Source organism: Cricetulus griseus, chromosome 2, assembly GCF_003668045.3.
Source record: "Cricetulus griseus strain 17A/GY chromosome 2, alternate assembly CriGri-PICRH-1.0, whole genome shotgun sequence".
NCBI lineage: Eukaryota > Metazoa > Chordata > Mammalia > Rodentia > Cricetidae > Cricetulus > Cricetulus griseus.
In genome coordinates this window covers 420983328-420995928 of record NC_048595.1, presented here as the reverse complement: position 1 = coordinate 420995928, position 12601 = coordinate 420983328, and the positions used below count along the sequence as shown (strand labels likewise).

General features: G+C 38.0%; 1 long non-coding RNA gene across 1 annotated transcript; it reads right to left on the bottom strand.

Annotated features, from left to right (window-relative positions):
- Positions 1 to 414: 414 nt before the first annotated feature.
- On the bottom strand, positions 415 to 11627 carry LOC107977783. Its single transcript, XR_003481516.2, has 3 exons — positions 11593 to 11627; positions 3294 to 3361; positions 415 to 1503 (listed from the first exon to the last, which is right to left on the bottom strand). It is a non-coding gene; the product is annotated as an uncharacterized LOC107977783 (long non-coding RNA).
- Between the last annotated feature and the right edge of the window lie 974 nt (positions 11628 to 12601).

The window sequence follows — 12601 nt, the reverse complement described above, 5'->3', positions numbered from 1 at the left end:
ACTCACAGCACCATCCTGTGAAGAAGTACAATAGATTCTTCAGAAGCACAGAAATTGTCTTACCAAGTTGCCAGTCAAGAAATCCACACTTATACTAAATAAGTGAACCATTGTAAATTCATGATTTTGCTCAATAAAACTGTATGATCTCTAATTGATGTACCAAAGATATTTAACCTGATCTTATAAAATATCAAATCTCCAACTAATCTAATATATTATTGAAATGTTTCATTACAAACTTGTTGAAGAATAATAATTTACATTTTTATGTCATAAAATACTTTTCCATTCAGGGATCTTGAAATATTTTAACATTGAATTTTACTTTTAAAATGATAAGGTATCAGCAATAACTATAAGGAACCCTCCTTTTAGGAATCATTTATTTCCACTATACAATAGGCACTGAATTTGGTACACATTTATTGATAACCTACCCCGTTCTACTCTAAATATGCAGAAGCCAGATTGTCATCTTTGTCTAGAACCTGTGGTCATGACCACTTGGGAAGATTGAACAACCCTTTCACAGTGTTCAGCTACAATCATCAGTAAACACGGATATTTACATTACAACTCATAACAGTAGCAAATTGACAGTTATGAAGAGCAATGAATAGAGCCTCATGGCTGTGGAACTATATTAAATAGTCACAGCATTAGAAGGTTGAGAACCACTGTAGATGCACTATAGAGTAATAACAATAATCATAATGGCTAACATGTATCACAGCCTTCTCTGCACTCAGCATGATTCCAAGTTCATCATTAATAATCTCTCAACCTACCATCACAATAAACTTCTGATTAGGAGCCATTGTCCCAATGATGTAAGGAAAACTGAGATAGAAATGAGAAAAGCCTGCTGAAGATCAAGCCCTGGACAAGCATCAGAGCCTAGATTCACAGCCAGGAAAATAATCTCTACATCAAGATGTTAGGTACTTACAAATCTACAAAGTCACTTTTAGATAATGCTAACTTCCAGCCTTGTAGGAGCAAAAAAAAAAAAAAACCAAAAAAACAAATAAGTAAAGTCTCTCAAGCACCATCTCTCTCACCCAAACACTACATGGCATTTCTTTCTCCAAAGATCACTTTAAAATTTGTTTCTTGCTCCTATTGTATTTCAAGAAATCTCCAACTCTCCTCCTGCTTCTGCTACCTCATCTATCTGTCTCCAATTCTGATTCATTCATTTTCTTTTCCATAATGAAACTGAGTGTTCAAAAAATTCAAAAGTAATTATGTTCCTTTCTAACTTAAATACTCCAATAGCTTCTTCTTGCCCTTAGCAAAATGTTGAATTCTCAGCACAGCTTACAAGACCCTTGTGAGATAGCCCTATTTTTCCTAGTATTTCCATCCACCCTCTGAGTTCCATGTTCCAGTTATCCTCAGCACTCTTTAGTTCTTCAAATACAGCATGCTTCTGCCTTCTCTGGGTCTTCACGCATATTGTTCTCTTTAAAGTGTTTGCTTGGCCTCAGGGACTTGGACCTAAATGGGGAAGTCATGGAATGAAAACAGATAGACCAAGAGACACACAAACACCCAAAGCTTGTTATAGTTATTAGAAAGAGTTCGACAGAAAGGCAGGAGTTTTTCATACAGCTGAACAAGGGTACAGAATCATTACATACAGATAAACATGAAGGCAGGGTTTATAGTATACACCTGCATCAAGAAGACCATTTAGCTGATGTAAATAGAAGCAATCTCTGTAGTGTAGCAGTCTTCAGGTTGTAAACATCTCAGTCAGAAAGCTATAGTGAGCATTTTCTGTACACACAAGGACTAGAATAGAATGTTTTGCCATTTTCCCATGGGTCTGAGGCTATTGAGTACTTGACACAGCCATGCGCATATCAACAGCTCAAATTCACCTCAGGACTTCAGTCTCTCTCCACCGTATGGTGTGTGTGTGTTTATGTGTCTGTGTGTTCACACCTTTTGTTTGTAGATTAATATGTGAGCTCTCAGCTGATCTTTGCTCTGACATCATGAACTCAAACCAACTAAAACCCATAAGCTAACATTACATGTTTTCCTTAAATTGTGTTGGTCATGATGTTTGATCACAACAATAAAAAAATAACTAAGACACTCCCCTAGTGCCATGTAGATTGACTTCTAATGAAGGATGTCCTTCTGTATGCTGTGAATATATGTTTCTCTTATTGATTGATGAATAAAGTTGTTTTGGCCAATAGATAAGCAGGATGTAGCCAGGCAGGAAGTATAGGTGAGGCCACCAGACTAGGAGAATTCTGAGAAGAGGAACACAGAGAGAGTGAGTCACCAGAGAGAAACCATGCAGCTGCTGAGGGTGCAAGAGGTCTGGGCATCATTGATAAGCCAAGACCTTGTGAAGAGATATCTAGCCAATAAGAAGCCTAAGCCATTGGACAAACAGTTTATAATTAATATAAGCATCTGTGTGTTTATTTGGGACTAAATGTCTGAGGGACTGGGTGGGACAGAAACTTCAATCTATAGACTTCTCCCCTGATACTTCCCAAACTATATCCTCTAGCTTTTCCAAGAGACCCTGAGGCCAAGTACAATTAGGGAAGAACTGCTAACAGCTGGCTGGGATGGTGGACTAGATACTCAGCAAAACTCTTGTGACCTTTTTTCTCCTTCTTTGTAAAGACAACAGCAGCAGCCAAAAATCCCCGCTGTGATGGTATTGCTAAAATGGCTTAGGTGTGTAAGGTCTAAGGGACCTGCTCCAGCCCCTACCCAGGGCTCCAAAGGTGAAATGCTTCTCAGGAGTGAAAGAGGTGGGTAAAAGATTTCTATAGTAACTTCACACATAATCGGAACATCATGCTCTTTATTTCTTGTGCTCTTTATTGTTATGTTTCTACTCTAATAATCCTGTCTTACTTCTAACCTCTCTAAGCTTCTTCTATTTTCTAACCTCTGTCCTTCTTCTAACCTCTTCTCCTTTGGGAGCCTTGAAGTGATAAGGAGTTAAGCCGTTTACCATGGCAACACAAGAGTCCAAGACTATAGGAGCAAAACCATGACCAGACAAGGAGGGCACAGTGGCCAATGACGACTTTAAGACACAGATCTATTGTTAGTAGACTGGCAAGTAAAGAATGGTTGGATATCTATGGCTCTGACATTGTACATAGCTGTAAGTTTTTAAACTTACGATCTATTTACAAAATGTCTTTAGTTTGAACTTGTTCTGAGGTGAAAGTGAGCTAATTGAGTGCAATTTGTCTGAGTAAGACAAAAAGGCAAGCTATTAAGAGTTAGCACTATTTAACACCTACTGTATCTTCATGGCCCGTGACACAGATGGACTCCTGAAGATGGTAGTAGTTCAGGTCAGATGATAGTCCTGTACAAAAAAAAAAAAAAAAAAAAAGACTTAGGAAAGGATATATTATGGGAAACCTAAAAATATTAAAAGGATATAAAGGATATACAGTGGTTGTTGGTGAATAACAGTGGAGAAATGATGGGGGAAGTGCTTCTCTGTGTTTGTCTTACTGGATGATAAAATACTGTTTGGCCAATGAGACAGCAAGTTAGACAGGTCTAGGAATCAAAGAGGATTCTGGGAAATGTAGTAGAGAAGTGGTGATCCAGTCAGGAAGTGACATAGCAAGGAGACTCATATTTAAGCAAGGAGAAACAGGAAGTGTCCTTTTTCCCCTCTGCTCATCCTCAGTGGTGCAATGTGATCCACCGGCAAGAGAGGGTGCCAGCAGAAGGCATCATCTATAAGATAAGTCTTATAAAGTATATAGATTTATGGTAATTAAGACTGAGCTAGCAGATGAGAATCCTAGTCGTTGGCCAAGCAGCTTTGTACCTAATATGTCTCTGTATTATTTTGTCCATCCACGCGGCAGGCAGAACTCAGGCGGCTGGCAGAGACCACCCACGTGGCGGTAGGGCTCGGGCAGCTTTGGTGGAAAGATTTATCATAACAGAGAAAGACTAAATGAAAGTATTCATGCCTTTTAAGAGGTCTGTCAGCACATTGATTAATGCTGTTGGCATTGAGACAGACAATAGCATTCATTAATTTACAGCAACAATAATAGAATCTAAGATATCATGTTGATCCAGGTGCCTTTGAACAATAAGTAGGTTGAAGATTTTGGAAAAACTATGTTGATTTTTTTCTTTACAAGAGCCAACAAACAATCCTAACTTCTTGAATACATGAAGAACCAGGTTGAGATGCCAAGCTCAGAAGAAGCCACCTTGGTTCATGTTCCTATCCCCAAAGAGATGACAAGATCTAGTAACTAAAAAAAAGGAGATAAATTTAATTTTGATGATCAGACACATCTCAACACAAGTATTGTTATCAAAAATATTACAGACAATAAAATAAATATACCCCTAGACCTCAACAATTATGAGAGCTTCTTGTCTGATTTCTCAGCTAATAGTTGAAGAAAGGGGTTGTTAGAATGATCTAAAATCACTTATGAGACTCATCTTACTGGATCAAAAAAAAAAAATCACCACAGATTAAAAGTAAACCTGTAACATTAACACTGCTACCAAGATTATAGTCATTAAAGGACTTCAGCTTCCATTTATGTCTAAGAATGTCGAATTTCAACCAGCTTTCCAGTGCTTAATATAGCAAAACACAATATGGTAAACCAGGGACTATTCGAGAGGAGAGTGTCTGTTTTCATGAAGTCCCTGGGGCCCTACAGATCCAAATTTCAACAGATCCAGGCATTTGGATTAGTGAAGGACCTCTGAAACTAACAGTATTTGCACAGGGCCTGAGGCAGGTAATAAAAGATTGAACACAATATGATTGCTCAGAAGGCTTCCCTGATGCTGAGAGAGTCAAGTTAGAAGTGTTTATTTCATTCTAATCCAGTAAATAAAAGTTGAGCTTACTTTATAGGAAACACTTAAACCTCATGGTTTTTAAAAACTCTATTAACTCCTACTCGCTCATGTTTTGCAGAGAAATAACTTTTCCCTTGAAACTCCTTAGATAGTTTCATTTGGGAATAGAAAACAAAATATAACAAACAGGAGAATAATGTGACAATGTAGCACTATATCTCCATAATTAGAGAACATTTTTGAAAGAATCCATATGCAAACTCACTGGAAGAAAGATTAAGTAACTCTTCCCTTTCAAATTGTTTTATATAAATTTCTTTTGCAATATTCTATGAAGAAATTTACAAGGACTTATGGAAAATACTCAATTAGAATTTTCCTGTTAAACTTAAGGCATAAAAATCCTGGCATCCTTTGGATTTGGGGGTATTGTAGAGAAAGAATGGGCACGGGGAGATTGATAGTGGGATTTCTTGGTGTGTGTAAGCTAGAGAGATACCTCAGTGCTTAAGAATTCCTGTTGTTCTTCCACAGGACCAATAGTCAGCACCTAGCATCTACATGGACTGGCTTACAACCATCTGTAATTTCAACTCCATAGTCTCCAACACCCCCTTTCTAGCCTGTGTGGGAAACTACACTCATGTGGTGCAGGCACACATGCACACACACACACACACACACACACACACACACACACACACAGAGAGAGAGAGAGAGAGAGAGAGAGAGAGAGAGAGACAGAGAGAGAGAGAGAAAGAGAGAGACAGAGAGAGAGAGAGGAGGGAGGGAGGGATAGAAAGAGAGAGAGAGAGAGAAACAGACACAAAAAATTAAGAAAATGAAAATAGATGTCTGTACATCTTTAACTGTCAAAAAGGAAAAAATACTGTGCACTAGATATTACAATATATCCTTTAATAACAAAACCAAATCAAAATTTCAAGTTAATTCTTTCATTCTTTCCTTCAATAACACAGTTTAAACTTGGATTTTCTCCTCTTCCTGAAAGTTGAAGATATCCTATTTTAATTACAACTGCCAAGTGGCAGTAAGCTATGTATGGGAAAGTGTCTTTAGGAGACATAAGCATCTATGACTGCTCAGCAAGATGGATCTCTACATCCTTCGGTGAGCAAAAGCTCCTCCTTGTGGCTTGTAGGTTTATGCTAGAGTAAACCATAAAAAGAAACAATTTGCTAAGCTGGAAGTTTCTAGAAAAATGAACCTTTACTATTGCAAGAAAATCCTGATTTGTTTGTTTCATCTTGTTGAGGGATTGATCATTTTCTATGTGGATATAAATCCTTTACAAAACAAATGTTGTAAAGACATAAATATGGTCTTTACTCAATAAAAAGCAAGCATAAATGGTACTAATTTAGACTCACTGAGTTTTTTTTTTTTTTTTTCATATGGCTGTCTTGATCTCAACAGCTGTAGGTACTTAAGTTTTTTCTGGAGCCTTTACACTCTCCATTATGCACAAGAGAAGATGGAGAGACAATTATTACCAATTTTTCAAGGAATCCAGGGAGCCACTTAGAAGGGCAGACATTCCCCCTCCTGCCATATTAACTTTACACTCTCCAATCGCCACACTTCTGATAGAACAGCATAGTGACAGTCCTTTGGAAAAATAGAACTGTTAAACATATATAAGAACAAAGGGAATAGAAACAGTAATAGAAAGAATCGAGGAATAAAGTTGAGCTAGTCTTTTTCAAGCTAAGGGTGCCTTGAACAATATGTAATGAATGGTCTTTGTGGATTTGATTGGGTGTGTGAGAGCATGTACAGCACGTGTGCCTGCAGGGGGCCGAACCAGCAGCCAAATGGTAACGCTGGTGTGTAATTACGCAGCACTTAACTTCATTCAGACATGGTTTGTTTCTCTGATAATTTCCACTTTCATTGTTCGAGAGGCCGTGGACACTGTAGAAGCCGAGGTTCAAGTACCTGCAGCTGTTGAGACAAATGAGTGCTGGAGCTGTTTTTAAAAAAGTTTCCATCAGGAATGCTGCCTAACAGGAAAGTTTCACAGAAGTACTTTTAAAATATTCTTCTTCCCTTTCCAAAGCTTTAAAATTCCAGATCTATAAATGGACCACTCTTTATCCCTCTTCAACTCAAAAGCTGGCTGTACTCCCTTCCTCCCCACACAGTAGAGTCCATCCCCTTTGGAAGCTATTACACTCTTAATATGGAAATAGCACTTTAGTCTACTGCTCAGTACTATGAATGTTGTCACAGTGTTGACTGCACTTGTATAATATAGCAAACTGAGAGACTTGTTTATAGGGAAAAAAATCAATCTCTACAACAGGACAAAGCCTTACTAAATCTGAACACAAGAGTCTCCACTTCCTTTCAGTCCTCTCTTCCAGCTAAAAGTTGTAAATGCAATATATGTTTGCACTGAAGTCTTATAAAAAAACTAAGAAAGACAACAAAAACAAAAATTAATATAGCACCATGGAGAAGGTGTGAAAACAGATCTCATTCACAATTTGGTTCATTGTTATTACTTTTCTCATTTAATTGTATTTTACAAATGACTTCAAGTTAATATGAAATGGAAAACCATTATTGTTTAGGACAATGTCTTAAGTCACATACCCAAATGTCCATTCCTGATCACTACAGGCAAATATTATTTCACTGTGAGAAAATATATATTATATATGTAAATTTGTAATGATAACACTTTCCACCAGCCGCCTGAGCTCCGCCATCATGCTAGGGCCCCCAAACAACACACAGAGTCTTATGTTAGTTGTAATGCTGCTGGCCAATGACTAGGATTTCTCATTTGCTAGCTCAGTCTTAATTATCAACCATAACCATTAATCTATATATTTTATAAAGACTTATCTTACCAAGGATGCTGGCGGCATGAGTCCTCTCTTCGAGGGACTCCTGTCTTTACTACATTTCCCAGAATCCTCCTTGACTCCTAGCCCCACCTATCTTGCTTTCCTATTGGCCAACAGTGCTTTATTTATCAACCAATAAGACAAACATATATATATATATATATGATATATACTATTAACATGTTATATACAATGAATAATATATTATATTAAATATGTATTTCTTTTTTTCAAATTGTACCTTATAATTTTATTTGTATAAGAAACATTAACTATCATTATTCACAAAACAAGTACAAAAGTTAGGGCATGTGGACTTGTCTAACAGATCCTCATCTGATATTCGAGTAGGTACAACAATCTTATAGTGTGTTCTTTTCTTTCTCTCACTTTCCACCATGCATATCTTTTCCTCCTTGTAGAGTTAGTAATCTAGTTCCTCTTTCCTTACTCATGCATCTTCCCATGTTCAACATTGGTGCCTTATGCCAGGTTCAAATTTAAGTGTCCCTACTTTAGAAATTCATTGTTTATCCCACCAATACAAAAGGAGCTACAAAAGCCCAGTCTGATGCTTTTGAGTATGTCTTTCAAATTTAATTCTGTTAATTTTCTTTATTGCAAGTTGTATTTGATTTCCGAAAAGACTAGATCTCAACGAGATCGAGAGTCATGCCAATCTTCTTCATTATAGTGTATGCTGGGCAAATCCAGTGCCTGGCACACAGTAAGCATCTACTGTTTGAAGAGAGCTTGGTAATGCACAGGTAGAGCAAATGAAAAAAAAAAATAGTATCCAGTTCAGGATTTGCAGTCTACTCAGTTGTAGCTCTTTGTTCACCAGGTACCACACCTTTTCAGTGCATTATTTACACTGTCTCTCTCTCTCTCTCTCTCTCTCTCTCTCTCTCTCTCTCTCTCTCTCTCTCTGTGTGTGTGTGTGTGTGTGTGTGTGTGTGTGTGTGTGTGTGTTCACATGTCCTTATATGAAATATATATATTTCTTATCTTGCTATTATGACTTAGGTGACAAGCATGCCACTTGACTTCTACATATCTAATGTCTACAGGTATTATTCACAGGTTATGAGAATTAATCAGTTAATTTATGGGAGCTATTTAGAACTATTTTAGAGATAGTAGGAACTCTACATAGTTCATATTACAGTGGTGGGTTTTAATTAGTAAAAAGAAGTTGATTAATAAGAAAGTACTAGAATATGTGGCTACAGGAGAGCAAGTATCCTACACAAAATATTCTGTAGCCTCATTAAGTATTTTCAGGCAAATGATTGAGTGGTTGGGTTGCGTAGTTACGAGATCACAAAAATAAAGTATGAAGGCCTCATCCAAAGTTTCAGGGACAAGAAAAAATAAATGTAAAACACTGTAGCCCAAATAATAAAAACCCAGAGACAGATATTGGAGTTCAAGCTGAAGATCAGAAAAGCAAAGCAGCCAGCCACTAGCACGTACCTCTACCTAGGCTGGGGCAATCCTGGCTCCGTGAAACCTCAGTGTGACAAGAGACAGAATGCCTAAGATTGAAGGCCTAATACCTGAATGATACCCTGAGCTGCTATCTTGTATACCTTTCTGGTGCTGGGATTAAAGACGTGTCATCCCAAGTACTGGGATCAAAGATCTCTGTTTCTCTTTTAGACTGATTTGCTTTCATATAGCCCTGGGTTGCCTTAAACTCACAGAGATCCATCTGCCTCTGTCTCCTGAGTCCTGAGATTAAAGGTGTGTACCACTACTGCCTGGCCTCTGATCTCCAAGCAAGCTTTATTATGTCATAAACAATATATCACCACAAAGACACTCTCATGTAGATCTATATAAAACAGTAATCAATTTACTCTAGGGTAAAAGAAAAATTATAAACTTGTCATGGTATCATTATCTCAGAGCCTTTACAAAGTTGTATTTTAGGTGTGGGACTGGGTTTGAACATCATGTGCCCACTGGTACAATCTTCATCAGGTAATGTTGGTTGGTCTCTGTATTCAGTTACTATTCTCTGTGTTATACAAGATATTTTTATAGCTTATCATAGGTCCATGATGTAACTTAGTGGTAGAGCACTTGCTAAGTGTGAGACTCTGTGTTCTACCAAACACTACTGGACATCATTATATATTTGTGGCAATATTTAGTATCAGATTACAGCCATATGTTTTGAAAGGTTTCAAACCAAAAGTACATATAACCACAAAAGCAAACTATGAATTTCATATTGCTACCTCAAGCAAGAAATGGATAGTAGGGAAGGGTGATGGTGATAACTATAGATTATTTTAGCATTAATTTGTTTATAGCCTATATGAAGTTTTACAAGAAAAAATAAGCAATGGTATCCTGGCCCCAAACAATTTTTATCAGAGAAATAAGGATTTTTGTATGCCTATGTTAATAAATAGGCCCCGAAAGGTTAGGTATAGGGGAAGGCACTAGGATCTCCCTGGGGTGGAGAAATAGTATAGATTTTATGGATGGACTGGTGAGAGACTATGGATTTGGAGGGTGAGCTGGGGAAGGGTAGGAAATATGTAGAGAAATAGCTAGAATTAAGGAGCATTTGAAGGGTAGTATGTATACCTACTACAGTGGAAACTTCCTAAAATATATGAAGTAAATCCTAATGAAGCCTCCAAATAATGGGGAAGCAGTGTCCCAGCTGGCCAGCTCTTGTCACAAAATGAAGTCTCCAGTGGGTTACATTTGAATGAATTGTTGGCCAAATGGGTCTCATGGAAATCTGCAAACAACTCAGGCTGTTGCCAAGACAATGCTTTACTCTCCACAAACTGAATGTAAGCCTCAATTGTTGAAGACAACAAACATACAACTTATTGAATATGGAGGGGCCAAGCTGTATTTGCATAGAACCTTTATCCCTATGTTCTATTGTCCATTGATAAGGGAAGGTAATCTTCAGGCTACCAAAAAGAAAAAAAAAAACATATAAATCAACCCAACCACACACCTTTTTATCTTAAATGTCTGATTTGACTTGGGGCCCAATCTATGAGATGGAACCCATATCCAATACTGCTTGGGTGACCAAGAACCAAAAACTGAATAGCCCAGAGAGTGAGGGTAAAGCCAAATATTAATCATCTAAAAATAATAATAATAAAATGACTCCTAATTACATTCTGCTATACTCATAGATAAGTTGTTTGGTCAGCCATCTTTTATTTTTTTATTTTTTTTTTTTTTGGTTTTTCGAGACAGAGTTTCTCTGTGTAGCTTTGGAGCCTATCCTGGCACTCACTCTGGAGACCAGGCTGGCCTCAAACTCACAGATCCGCCTGTCTCTGCCTCCCAAGTGCTGGGATTAAAGGCGTGCACCACCAATATCTGGCTTGGTCAGGGTCAGCCATCTTTACAGAAGCCTTCTCCTGCAGCAAACAGCAATACAGAGATTTGCAGCCAGACATTATACACACACACACACACACACACACACACACACACAGAGAGAGAGAGAGAGAGAGAGAGAGAGAGAGAGAGAGAGGACAGACACACACAGAGAGAGGAGACAGACAGACAGATGGGCCTTGGAATGCACAGCTCTAAATAGAATGTCTCCATGAAATCCCTCCCCTCAGGGCTTAGAAACCCCATGAAAGAGGAGGTGAAAAGTGTGTAAGAGCCATGGGGGATGAATAACACCAGGAGAACAAGGTGCTCTAAATCAACTGAGCAAGGCTCACAGAAACTCACAGCATCTGAATCAGCAAGCACAGGGCCTTCTTGGGTCTACACTAGGTCCTCTGCATTTATTATGTATAGTGGGAAATTACCAATATGGAGTCAGGTAGAAATACAAGTGTATTTAATAGGGAAAAGCCTTACTTACAGAGCGACCTAGCCAACCGGCGTGGCAGCAGTCTGTCCAGCAAGTACCAAAGTGAAACCGAAAGAGAAAACACAGTCATTCTACGTCACCCTGACCACACCCTGGCAAGCGTGGTCAGGCACACCTGTAGCCATCCCCTAAGTAGGCGTGGCCACAGCTTCCCCTACAATTATGGCTTTCAGTTTAGTATTTTCATTGGATTCCCAAACATCTGAATGAGTGGATCACTGATTCTTGTGCCTTAATTCGGGGCTCTTTTCCTTCGATGTGTTTGCTTTGTCCAGCTTCAGTGTGATAATTTTGTTTTAATTTATCTTATTTTATTTTGTTAAATAAAAAGGATTCAACAGCATTTTCATTTAATAGTATTTTATTTAAAAGTTCACCATTAAAGCATTGTAATAACCAAAACACTTAAAGGCAACAAAGGCTACCTTGAAAGAAAAAATCTTGTATGTAAAGGAATGGGGGGAGTCCTATGTTTAGTATGTGTGGAATACAGAATTCAGGGGAGACTCAGATGATCACCAGACTCCATGATACAAAGGGCCATATGTTTAATATGTGTGGAGGACAGAATGCAGGAAAGACTCAGAGGATCACCAAAATCCATCATACAAAAAGAACAGTGACTCCCAACATGTTTCAAAATTTTACCACTGGGTGAATGTCATGACTCTGGACATTTCACTTTGCTTGTATTAAAATTCAGCAAGAATATCACCACCTCTGTGTTCTCTGCCAACTGCTGACATCCTTCAAAAACTTCAAGCAAGTATCCACCAAAGAAATCCAGTCTCACACTGTGTATTGTGGGAAGAAAAAAATGATATTCCTAGATTGGCTAAATACATGAGAATCATTGTCAAAAAAGAAACACTACACAAACATGATGCCTTTCATAAATTAAATCCATATTTCATTTTAACAGATTTTCATGGTAATCTACCCTGTTGTGGTAGATTCTGGGTGTGGCAGACATGACTTTAAAAACAAGAGTATGTTTAGA